The sequence below is a fragment of the Oreochromis aureus genome, linkage group 22 (genome assembly GCF_013358895.1).
Source record: "Oreochromis aureus strain Israel breed Guangdong linkage group 22, ZZ_aureus, whole genome shotgun sequence".
NCBI lineage: Eukaryota > Metazoa > Chordata > Actinopteri > Cichliformes > Cichlidae > Oreochromis > Oreochromis aureus.
The window spans coordinates 28,385,185-28,396,154 of NC_052962.1; positions in this window are offsets into that span (position 1 = coordinate 28,385,185).

The window sequence follows — 10,970 nt, forward strand, 5'->3', positions numbered from 1 at the left end:
GAACAAGGGGCAGGTAAAATACTGCAGACAAACAAACACAAACAAGAGATTTTGGATGAGGTGAATTTGATAATGGTGGAAGTGATGAAGATAAAGCAGTAGCAACACCGAGAGCCATGAAAGCACCATAAGAGAACAAAGTCCTTGTTGAACTTGTGCAAAAACTTCATTAAAATCTTCCAGGAAAGCTTTTTAAGGAACACTGAATACTGAGTATACTAAGACTTATAGTTTGATTTACATTTCTCCTGGATAAGCTACAGCTGTTTGCAAAACAGAAAATGAAAATGGCTCTATTTAAGTATTGCAGCGTTTATTATAACCTTATTTAGTGTAGTTCCAACAGCACCCCCCCCCACTCAATGTGCAATATCACTGATCACACTGCACCTCTCAATGCACCTGCTAGTTAGATGGCATGTATGTGTATGTATATAGATGTAAGCGTGTATGTGGAAATATGTGTGTGTATGTATGTACGGATGCATATATGTATGTATGTGCGTGTATGTTTGCAGGTGTATGTATGACTTTTACATATCTTTCTTGTGTAAATGTAAATTTGTCTGTTATTGTGTAAATACTTACGCTATTGTGTCCTCCACACACATGGAGAGATGCCAAACTGCCTTTCATTGTTCTTGTAACAGTGACAATAAAAAGCTATTCTATTCTATTCTATACTTTCAATAAATTAAAACCACATGCACACAATGTGATGCTACAATACACATACCACTATACCCACCATAGCGCGCCACCTAGATCAAAAATGCCTGTGGCCTAAGATTTTGACAAGTCTCTACATGTCAGGTTTTGTCAAATAATTAGAGGTTTCGATTTTGACACATTAAATTCCTGTTTGTCCACAGAGGAAGTAATAATCTGGCACTAATATTTCATAACTCCATAAAAGGTGTGTGTTTCACATGTGCTGTACTATGACCAACTGTTTTAAAGAAACCAATAAAGAACAAAACTTTCAAGTTGTAAACAAAGTGTCTTTATCTAAATTTATATCGTTTCATGTCAGTCACTTTATGTTACACCAGTACAGCTTTGTTTCTAAATTGCAAATGGTTTTTATCTTGCCAAACACCGAGACACACTTCTACTGAATTGTAAAACACAAATCTGGGCATGTCGGATGGTCTTGAACCAAAATGAATACACCTGTCTAGATACTAACAAAGCAAAATGTCGCTGTTGTTCAACTAAAAGCCATTCTCTCTATTCTGAACACAGTTCTACACATACTTCACTACTAAAGATATTTGGTACTTTGTTCTGGCTGTGTGGGAAAATCCCAGTACGTCAGCAGTGTCTGGAATAATCACACCAGCCCCTCTGACATCAACAAACCTGTCACATTCAGTCATCTTTCTTCCTTGATTCTGATTTTCTGTTTAAACTACACAGTAGTTGGTGCTATGTCCACAGATTATATATATTTTCTTTCTTTCTTTTCTGGTGCACATTTGATTTGACTGACTATGTGTTGATAAATGTGGGAAAAAGTCCTGAATGTTGGAGTGTATTTTGCACAGGTGAGTGTGTGTTGTGAAAACTGCCCTAACTGTTTTGAGAACTGAATCAAGAGTAGTGAAAAGGATTTTTCTGCTGTGAGAATTAGGAAAATGTGACCGTTACTGGGAGTATTTTTTGGCATCCAGTTTCACTTACTGTTGCTCACATAAGGCAGTAAAGTTTATCTTAAAACTAACAGCACTAATATGCCCATTAATCACACTTAACAGAGTTATGGAAGTCTTTTGAAGTCTCTAAATGAAACTATAATTATCAGCTAAAATCATATTATTCTGTGCTACACTTGATGTAACCTAACTCTGACCGTGAAACCACAGCCTTTGTGCACCAGTCACAGTGTGTGACTGACACACTTTGTGACTGACACTTTGTGACCAACAAAAAAAACATTTAAAGAATAAACAAAATATTTTTTGTGTCTATTTCTAAATCCATCACAATACAGCAAAGTAACCTGTTTATCCTGCACTAAACCACAAAGTATTTTCATACAACCTTTAAATAACACGGTTGCTATACCTCGGTTTCATTTGCTGCATGTTTCACAATTTGAACAAACATAATGTCATGTGAGCAAAAACATGAGGACTTACATGTGAGCTTTAAATTTTCAGTTTATTAAATACCACTTAGCCGTACTTACCTTTAAATATTCTTCCAATGTAGTTGAAATGGAAATTTGAATGAGCAGCTGACAAAGCTGAACAAACTGTGTGGTGCTTTTATGTTGTAACATACCATAGCTCAGGGGATTGGGAAGCTCATCTGCTCTTTCTGTCCTGGTCGTTGTGTCCTTGGGCAAGACACTTTACCCTACCGCCTACTGGTGTTGGCCAGAGGGGCCGATGGCGCGATATGGCAGCTTCTGTCAGTCTGCCCCAGGGCAGCTGTGGCTACAACTGTAGCTTGCCTCCACCAGTGTGTGAGAGTGAATGAATAGTGGAATTGTAAAGAGCTTTGGGTGCCTAGAAACGCGCTATATAAATGCAATCCATTCTAATGGAACAAAATCTCTGGAATATATTTCTATTTTTGGAAAATAGTAATAATAATAAACTAAAGGCTGTATCAAATAGAGTTAAACTACTACTTGAACTTACAAAACAGTTAACTAGTGTAAATATTGATATTTACACTAATATTGATATTGCCTTAAAATTATGACAGCATCATTTTAAAAAAAGAGCTTCTGCTGCAAGTGTACAGATGCATGACGACAGCTCTTAGTGTGCCCGCCTTTTAAAAAGCCCACATCTAAGCCCACAGTATTTAATTGTTATTTTTAGTATTGACAGAATTAAAATCTCATTTTGAACGTCACTTCTGTCTTTCTTTGCTCCCTTATCTGATAAGGAACTTGTCTTTTTGCTCCCCTTTGTTAACAGTCCTGCAGGATATTGCTCAACTTTTTCCTTATGTGCTTGAAACTAAAGGACTAGGCCAGGAATGTTTTTTCAACAGTGTTTTCATTGTTTGTTCATGTCAGCACCACACCCAGCTCGTTCTGCTCCAGCAGCCCCCAAATGCCTCTCGTCATTAATACCTGTCCACTTTTGTGCAGAAGCATTCAAAAATAACTGAGACTGTTTTTCTTCTGATTATTTCCATTCAGGGGTTTCCCTTTGCTGATCATGCTTATATTCAAAATATATATATATATATATTATCCAAAAACCACAGCTCCTCACTGGAACCCACTCCTCTGAGCTCAGTTCAGATGATACTGTTTCAGAAATATTCCACCCCAAAAATCCAAAGTTTATATCATAAGGAGATAGAAAACACACAAGCACTCATGTAAACACTCACTGAAATCACACATTTTCTAAAGCCATACCTGCTTGTAAGAGTGCAGTGGTGTTATCTCAAAGACAACAAGGCAAGCCGTGCTCTGACTGGACTTGATGATTGAAATATTTGAGCATGATTGTTGCAAAAGTTTGGTGGCATTCTTTTTGCTGTAGGGTGAGAAGTGACAGTGTTCCACACTTTACTTTTTAACTGATAAGCACTCATGTAACCATGCTCTTGCACTCAAAATAAAGAAGCTTTTTAACTCTCCAAAAATGTGCAAATGCTTTCAAAAATAAAGACTTCTGTCCACGCAGACCATCAGTCATATGACAGGACACTTTATTAGCCTTTACCTTCAGAACTCCTTCAGTTCTTCATGGCATGGATTCAACAAGGTACTGGAAATAGTTTTGGTCCATAGTGACTTGATAGCATGGCCCAGTTTCTGCAGATTTCTATGCTGCACATTCAGTCCCTTTGTCATGTGCAAGAAACCAGTTTTGATAATTCTCAGCAAGTATAGGCAGCCCAACATCACCAGCCTAAACTGTTAATACAAGGTGAGATCCACGCTTTCATGGAGCGGCCGGTGGCTACAGAGCATGACAGCTGAAGTTTGTCACTGAGCTACATTATTAGCCAACGTGTTCTCACACCATGGTGTCACATAACTGGAGCCTTACACATCTGCCTAGTTTGTCGCTAAAGGTAATTTTTAGTTTCAAAGGCAGGATTTTCTATGAGAGATTCCTAGAAAAACTTTAAAGTGTGGCATGTTCTGCAACCCACATCCACACTTGAAGGGTTTTATTACCTCTCGTCTTATCTCAGGCACGCCCAGCTCCTCTTCACATACATCAGCTGGCAACAAAAGCCCCAACAGCTCATCGGCATCTCAAAAATGCTCACCTGTCGAGGAATATGTTTACATTCAAGGTTTAAACCTACATTTATTATTCGAATGTTTCAACTAAGTGCAGAATCAGGCAACTAGTGAAAGTATGCTGCAATTTTACACCATTAACATGCAAGAAGTTACAATAGCCGCTCTGGCTGTCTATAGAAACTCGTAAAGTGTAATCAAAAGTTTCACATAGTCCCGGTGCAAACACTCGGACATCATGGATCTGAAATGGAAACATATATGATACAATAATCCTTTACTTTAAGTACAGTCTTTCAACATTTTGGGACAGCAAGATGATAGGTACATACTGCAGACAGAAAAAGAAGTAGTCTGGCACATTAGCCTCATTAAAAGCCAGAACAACTTGTTTTACATTTTGTTTTCTCAAGGCAAAATAACACACTGTCACAACAGAGATTTAAAAGGTGCTGGTAGATAGATATTGGTGCCCCCCGAGGCACAGCCGGGCACAGTTCCCGCTCGTTATTATTATCTACAGGGAGTGCAGAATTATTAGGCAAGTTGTATTTTTGAGGAATAATTTTATTATTGAACAACAACCATGTTCTCAATGAACCCAAAAAACTCATTAATGTCAAAGCTGAATGTTTTTGGAAGTAGTTTTTAGTTTGTTTTTAGTTTTAGCTATTTTAGGGGGATATCTGTGTGTGCAGGTGACTATTACTGTGCATAATTATTAGGCAACATAACAAAACACAAATATATACCCATTTCAATTATTTATTTTTACCAGTGAAACCAATATAACATCTCCACATTCACAAATATACATTTCTGACATTCAAAAACAAAACAAAAACAAATCAGCGACCAATATAGCCACCTTTCTTTGCAAGGACACTCAAAAGCCTGCCATCCATGGATTCTGTCAGTGTTTTGATCTGTTCACCATCAACATTGCGTGCAGCAGCAACCACAGCCTCCCAGACACTGTTCAGAGAGGTGTACTGTTTTCCCTCCTTGTAAATCTCACATTTGATGATGGACCACAGGTTCTCAATGGGGTTCAGATCAGGTGAACAAGGAGGCCATGTCATTAGTTTTTCCTTCTTTTATACCCTTTCTTGCCAGCCACGCTGTGGAGTACTTGGACGCGTGTGATGGAGCATTGTCCTGCATGAAAATCATGTTTTTCTTGAAGGATGCAGACTTCTTCCTGTACCACTGCTTGAAGAAGGTGTCTTCCAGAAACTGGCAGTAGGACTGGGAGTTGAGCTTGACTCCATCCTCAACCCGAAAAAGGCCCCACAAGCTCATCTTTGATGATACCAGCCCAAACCAGTACTCCACCTCCACCTTGCTGGCGCCTGAGTCGGACTGGAGCTCTCTGCCCTTTACCAATCCAGCCACGGGCCCATCCATCTGGCCCATCAAGACTCACTCTCATTTCATCAGTCCATAAAACCTTAGAAAAATCAGTCTTGAGATATTTCTTGGCCCAGTCTTGACATTTCAGCTTGTGTGTCTTGTTCAGTGGTGGTCGTCTTTCAGCCTTTCTTACCTTGGCCATGTCTCTGAGTATTGCACACCTTGTGCTTTTGGGCACTCCAGTGATGTTGCAGCTCTGAAATATGGCCAAACTGGCGGCAAGTGGCATCTTGGCAGCTGCACGCTTGACTTTTCTCAGTTCATGGGCAGTTATTTTGCGCCTTGGTTTTTCCACACGCTTCTTGCGACCCTGTTGACTATTTTGAATGAAACGCTTGATTGTTCGATGATCACGCTTCAGAAGCTTTGCAATTTTAAGACTGCTGCATCCCTCTGCAAGATATCTCACTATTTTTGACTTTTCTGAGCCTGTCAAGTCCTTCTTTTGACCCATTTAGCCAAAGGAAAGGAAGTTGCCTAATAATTATGCACACCTGATATAGGGTGTTGATGTCATTAGACCACACCCCTTCTTATTACAGAGATGCACATCACCTAATATGCTTAATTGGTAGTAGGCTTTCGAGCCTATACAGCTTGGAGTAAGACAACATGCATGAAGAGGATGATGTGGACAAAATACTCATTTGCCTAATAATTCTGCACTCCCTGTACTTATCTACTCTCTGATCTCCGCAGTTTTCTCAAAATTTCAAAGTATTCCTTTATTTCAACATAATAACAGATTAGAAAATCATAAATTTTGATCATATCATCGTCAATCCTTACACCAACCTTTGTCTGCATAAGTGTGATTGTTTATTTAGAAGGTGAGACCAAAGCAGCAACAAGGTAGAACAGCTAAGAGGAACATAATCTGTCACATGTCCACAGTTCAGGTTATTTTAAAGGTCTTGGGACACAATATGCTTTTGTTTTTACTTCTCAGTGTTTCTCTTGCAGAGCTGACAGCTACAATAAATCTTTAACTGTCTATGCTGTGGGAGAATTTACTGTAGACATGTTTTATGAGCGTGTCATGGGTGGTGCCAGCAGTCTTATTGTGCAGAGCAAGAAGAGTATCTGCTGACAAACTGCGATAAAGTAAAACTTGAAGTGAATACAGGTAATTACATTTTATGCTTCTTTATACTTCATTTCCAGTGAAAGAGGTTTTTTTCAGCCACTTAGCGACGCACAGATCAGCTACTGGCTCACAAAGATGCTTGTGTAAAATAAACTGTAATTCTATCTTGAGTTATGCTTTAAAAGTTCACCAGCTTATTGAAAACGCTGCAGGAAATCTGTTGCACAAGTAGAATAACGCGTGTCAGAATAATTAAGCATAATCAGACTACTCTTTTTTTAAGTTATTGAAACTCACGTTGAACTTTAGTATTAAATAACACAACTGAATCCCTCCCACATCTGTACAGAGAAGCTCTCAGATTGACATGTGGAAAATTAACTTTTATCAATCATCAACTCAGAAGGTCTCGCTACATGAGGCGCCCTGTGCCTGGGAAACGGTCCAACCATTCTTCCCAAGAAAATTTGCATATCTTATCAGGTTCCTTGGAAGAGACTAGAGTGATAATTACCACACCTAATCAATTTTTATAGTTGTGATAGCTGTCAGTTTGTTTAAAACAATTAAAGTGGTTTGATCTCTGTAATAAAAAACAATAATTGCCAGAGCAATTATTGTTTTTAGACATTCTTTAGCACATCCAATAAATGTTTGTAGTCATCCCAACGGGCCACATTCCATTAACAGCAGCACTTAGTGTCAACGGTCACATACAGCCCGCAGGGTTACTGTCGTCATGGCTGAGAAACACATGTTGATTTTGAAAGACATTAAATAAAAATAATATCTGTACAAAGTACTTAAGCTCATAGATGTCATTTCTTATTTTTGTATCCTAAATTACCCACCAGGTGTGGTCTCCTTCCCACTGTTATAATTTGAATTTTAGAGGAAACCAGTTCTTGTGAAAGTCTTTTGTCAGCAGTGATGCGATGGTATCTGTTATCTCTGAATCAGACACAATCGTTCAAAGCAGCTTAAAAAGGTGAAGCACAGCCAAACATTAAAGCTGTTATCTCTGCATCTGCTGTCACTACCGCAACACATTCTTATTCAGGGTGGAGATTCTGAGGAATAATAAAAGCCTTTCACTCTTACTGGCAGTGATTCTTGTGTTCACATGCTCTTTTTAGGTTTCTTTTTCAAGTCATTTTTGAGTTGCAGAGGATGCTTTCTGTGATGATGGATGAAATTGTGTTGTATAACATAAAAATTTGATTTTGCATGCAAAAATTGAAGCCAGTTGTCTGAATACACAAAGAGCAGAGAGTCTGAGAATGACAGCACAGGTCAGCCTGGACACGGAGGAGGACTGTACTGTACTGTAGTGGCACAAATAGAAATGACTGTGACTTATTTCGGAGATATTATTTTCCCCGCACTGTGCCATTGCACTACATCTTAGGGTTCTCCTTTCAGCCTTGACTGTAGCCACTGTTGGTGATCTTTGATGTGTTTTTTTCCCCTCACTACATCCAGCAGAACTCTGTATTTGCTCCTTTTCCTCTTCACATTTTTGACCAGTCAGCATTCAGTCTACTCGTGCTGTCACACAATTCCTTCCTCTGTGCATCCAAAGGGCTTGCAAAAAAGCAACAAAAACACTGAAGTAGGAACATAAATCGTCCATTCATTGCACGAGTTAAAAGAGATGCAAACTCTGCATTAGAACACCCAACTTTTAAACCCTTATTTCATGTCATGTTGTTGATGCATGATGTCAGTGTTTTCTTTTTGCTCCAGTTTGGGGTGGCAAAACAATAAATAAATAAATAAATGGTTTGAGTTAGGAAATCCTTATGATTTGTTCTCTTAACAATGTCTGAACAATGCTCAATTTTGGAGATTACAAAGGTGCCAAGTTTGGTCCATTTAAAACTGAAAGCACCACTACACAATTACATGCACTCGCTAAAAGGGCTGCTGAAGATCATTATCTTTAAAACTCGTTGTAAGTCACAAGTTCCACAAGCAGAGTTTCTAACTGGTTTTGTTTGGGGCAGTGGAACAGTCTTGCAAGAAAATGCATTGTTAGGCATCAGTGCAAACTGTGCAACTCTGCGGGGAAACAGACTTTACAAGAAAACTCAACTGGGACCGTTAACATACAGCAGTAACTTTTAACAGTTAAATACTGCAAGACTAAAACAATGCATGATGCATCGGGTGAATAATGCGTACTTTTGCATTTCATAAAGTGCATTTTTGCAGACAGAAATAAAGAAAAATATAGACTGAGTGATTTTCCATTGCTGATTTTTGGTTTCAAAAGCTTCACCTCTGCAGTTTGCAGCATAACAGAAGCTTAAGCTTTCGATAAAACAAGTTCATCTAAGCTGCTTATGTGTTCACTGTAACTGACGCCAACCTTACATAACTGGATAACTCAGGAGAGTCTGTGAGGTTATGAATTTTCCTCGGGACTGTGTGTAGGCGGCAGCTGGAAACTTTTTACCAGCCATTATAAAGTGAATTCTGGAAGCATACTGCATGATATAAATATCAACCCAGCCTTGGTTTAGCTGTTTTTCTTTTTCACTTTTTAGACTAAAACCTACCTAACATCAGACGTCTCTGACCTTTTTCTATCAAGCATACTGAGTTTTTCACCAGGAATCTGAACATGTTTGAATTGGAATAATTCAACACAAGATCAAAAGATTCACAGTTGGTGCTTTTTCAGTTACCTGGAGACTCCACAGTGTTGAAAGTAAATACACTTGCTTGTTCTTTGTTGCTGACATTCAATGTGATGTTTAATAATAATAATAATAATGTATACTTTATTGATCCCCGTGGGGAAATTCCTCTCTGCATTTAACCCATTCACTCAGTGAAGCAGCGGTATGCAGGGACGGTACCTTGCTCAGGGGTACCTCAGGGTAGCCGTTCAGTGGATTCGAACCCCCGACCTTCCGATCATGGGGCCACCACTCTACCTATCCTTGCCCCTTAAAAGTGCATAACCTGCAGACAATGGTGACAAAAACAATATTTAAAGGTCTAAAGGCATGTGAGGCAAGTTTTATGCTGAAGAAGAATTGCGTGTTGGTAGTGTTGACCTAAAGAACCTGTTCTGCAGATCTGCAGTCATGCAAGTAAGGCTGTTAACTCACTTTATTTAATCTGTAATGACTGATTTCAGTTTGTTTCTTTGTCCCTGTGAATTTTTCTTTAAAACCTTTAATCCTTCTAATCTCTGACACTTTGTGAACAGTGGAGCAAATCTGAAGTCCAGATGTAAACTCAGATTTTATATTTCAGAACCCTCCCTTAGTTACGCTTCCTGGCTGCTGGGAGCTTCTCGTGTTTATATGGGTTTATACACTGCTCTGCATTTAATCATTAGTTACTGTTAACTTTTCCACAGTGTGTCCTTTGTCCCATCTAGCTCCCCTTACCTCCATCCACTCATAGCAGCTGCCTGGTTCTGTCTGACATTTCTTCCTGTTAAAAGGGAGTTTTTCCTTCCCACTGTCACCAGGTGCGTGTTCATCTGATTGTTGCAGTTTTCTCTCTATTATTGTCTTTACCTTACAACATAAAACCCTTGGGGTGACTGTGATTGTGATTAGGCACTAAGTAAATAAAATTGAATTTATTATTGAGAAGAGAAAAGCAGCACTACCCAAAACTTTTAAAAGCAATGCTTTCAGCCCAGGTGATAGGCCTTCTCCCTCCTTAAGAAAGACTACCTTAAAAGAACTCACTGGGCGCCTGGATCAGCTTTTACTGGCTGTAATGAGTAACATTAGGTTGGCTTTCATTTGCTATTTTTGGAGTATTTGAAGCACCTCTGTGTGCTTTCCTTGTATTTATACATGCAAACAAAATCACAGGAGCTCATTGCTCTTATGATGAGTTGGCCTTATAATCCTGTTCTCTTAAATACTTGGAGCAGAATTTGTTTTCACCCCCAAATGTTTAAATTTCATGCATCTTTATTATTTTATTTAAAATTAAGGCATTCATTAACAACAAACAATCTATAGAAATTATAATATCCTCCTGAGAAGAAGCCTATTCATTTATGTCCTTTCTAATGGACATTTGTTTTTGGTCTGTATCTTTTGACTTATTTGAGCCACCTTACTAAGTCCTGATGTAATAAAGAGAGGACACCCTGGGCTTTCCCCACTGACATCCCCCATGTGTTTGGGTGGCCTCTATTACCGCCAAAGAGGAAGGAAATCACAAAAAAGTTAAGTGGGAAGATTTTCTCCTTTCCTCGGCTCTCAGGAG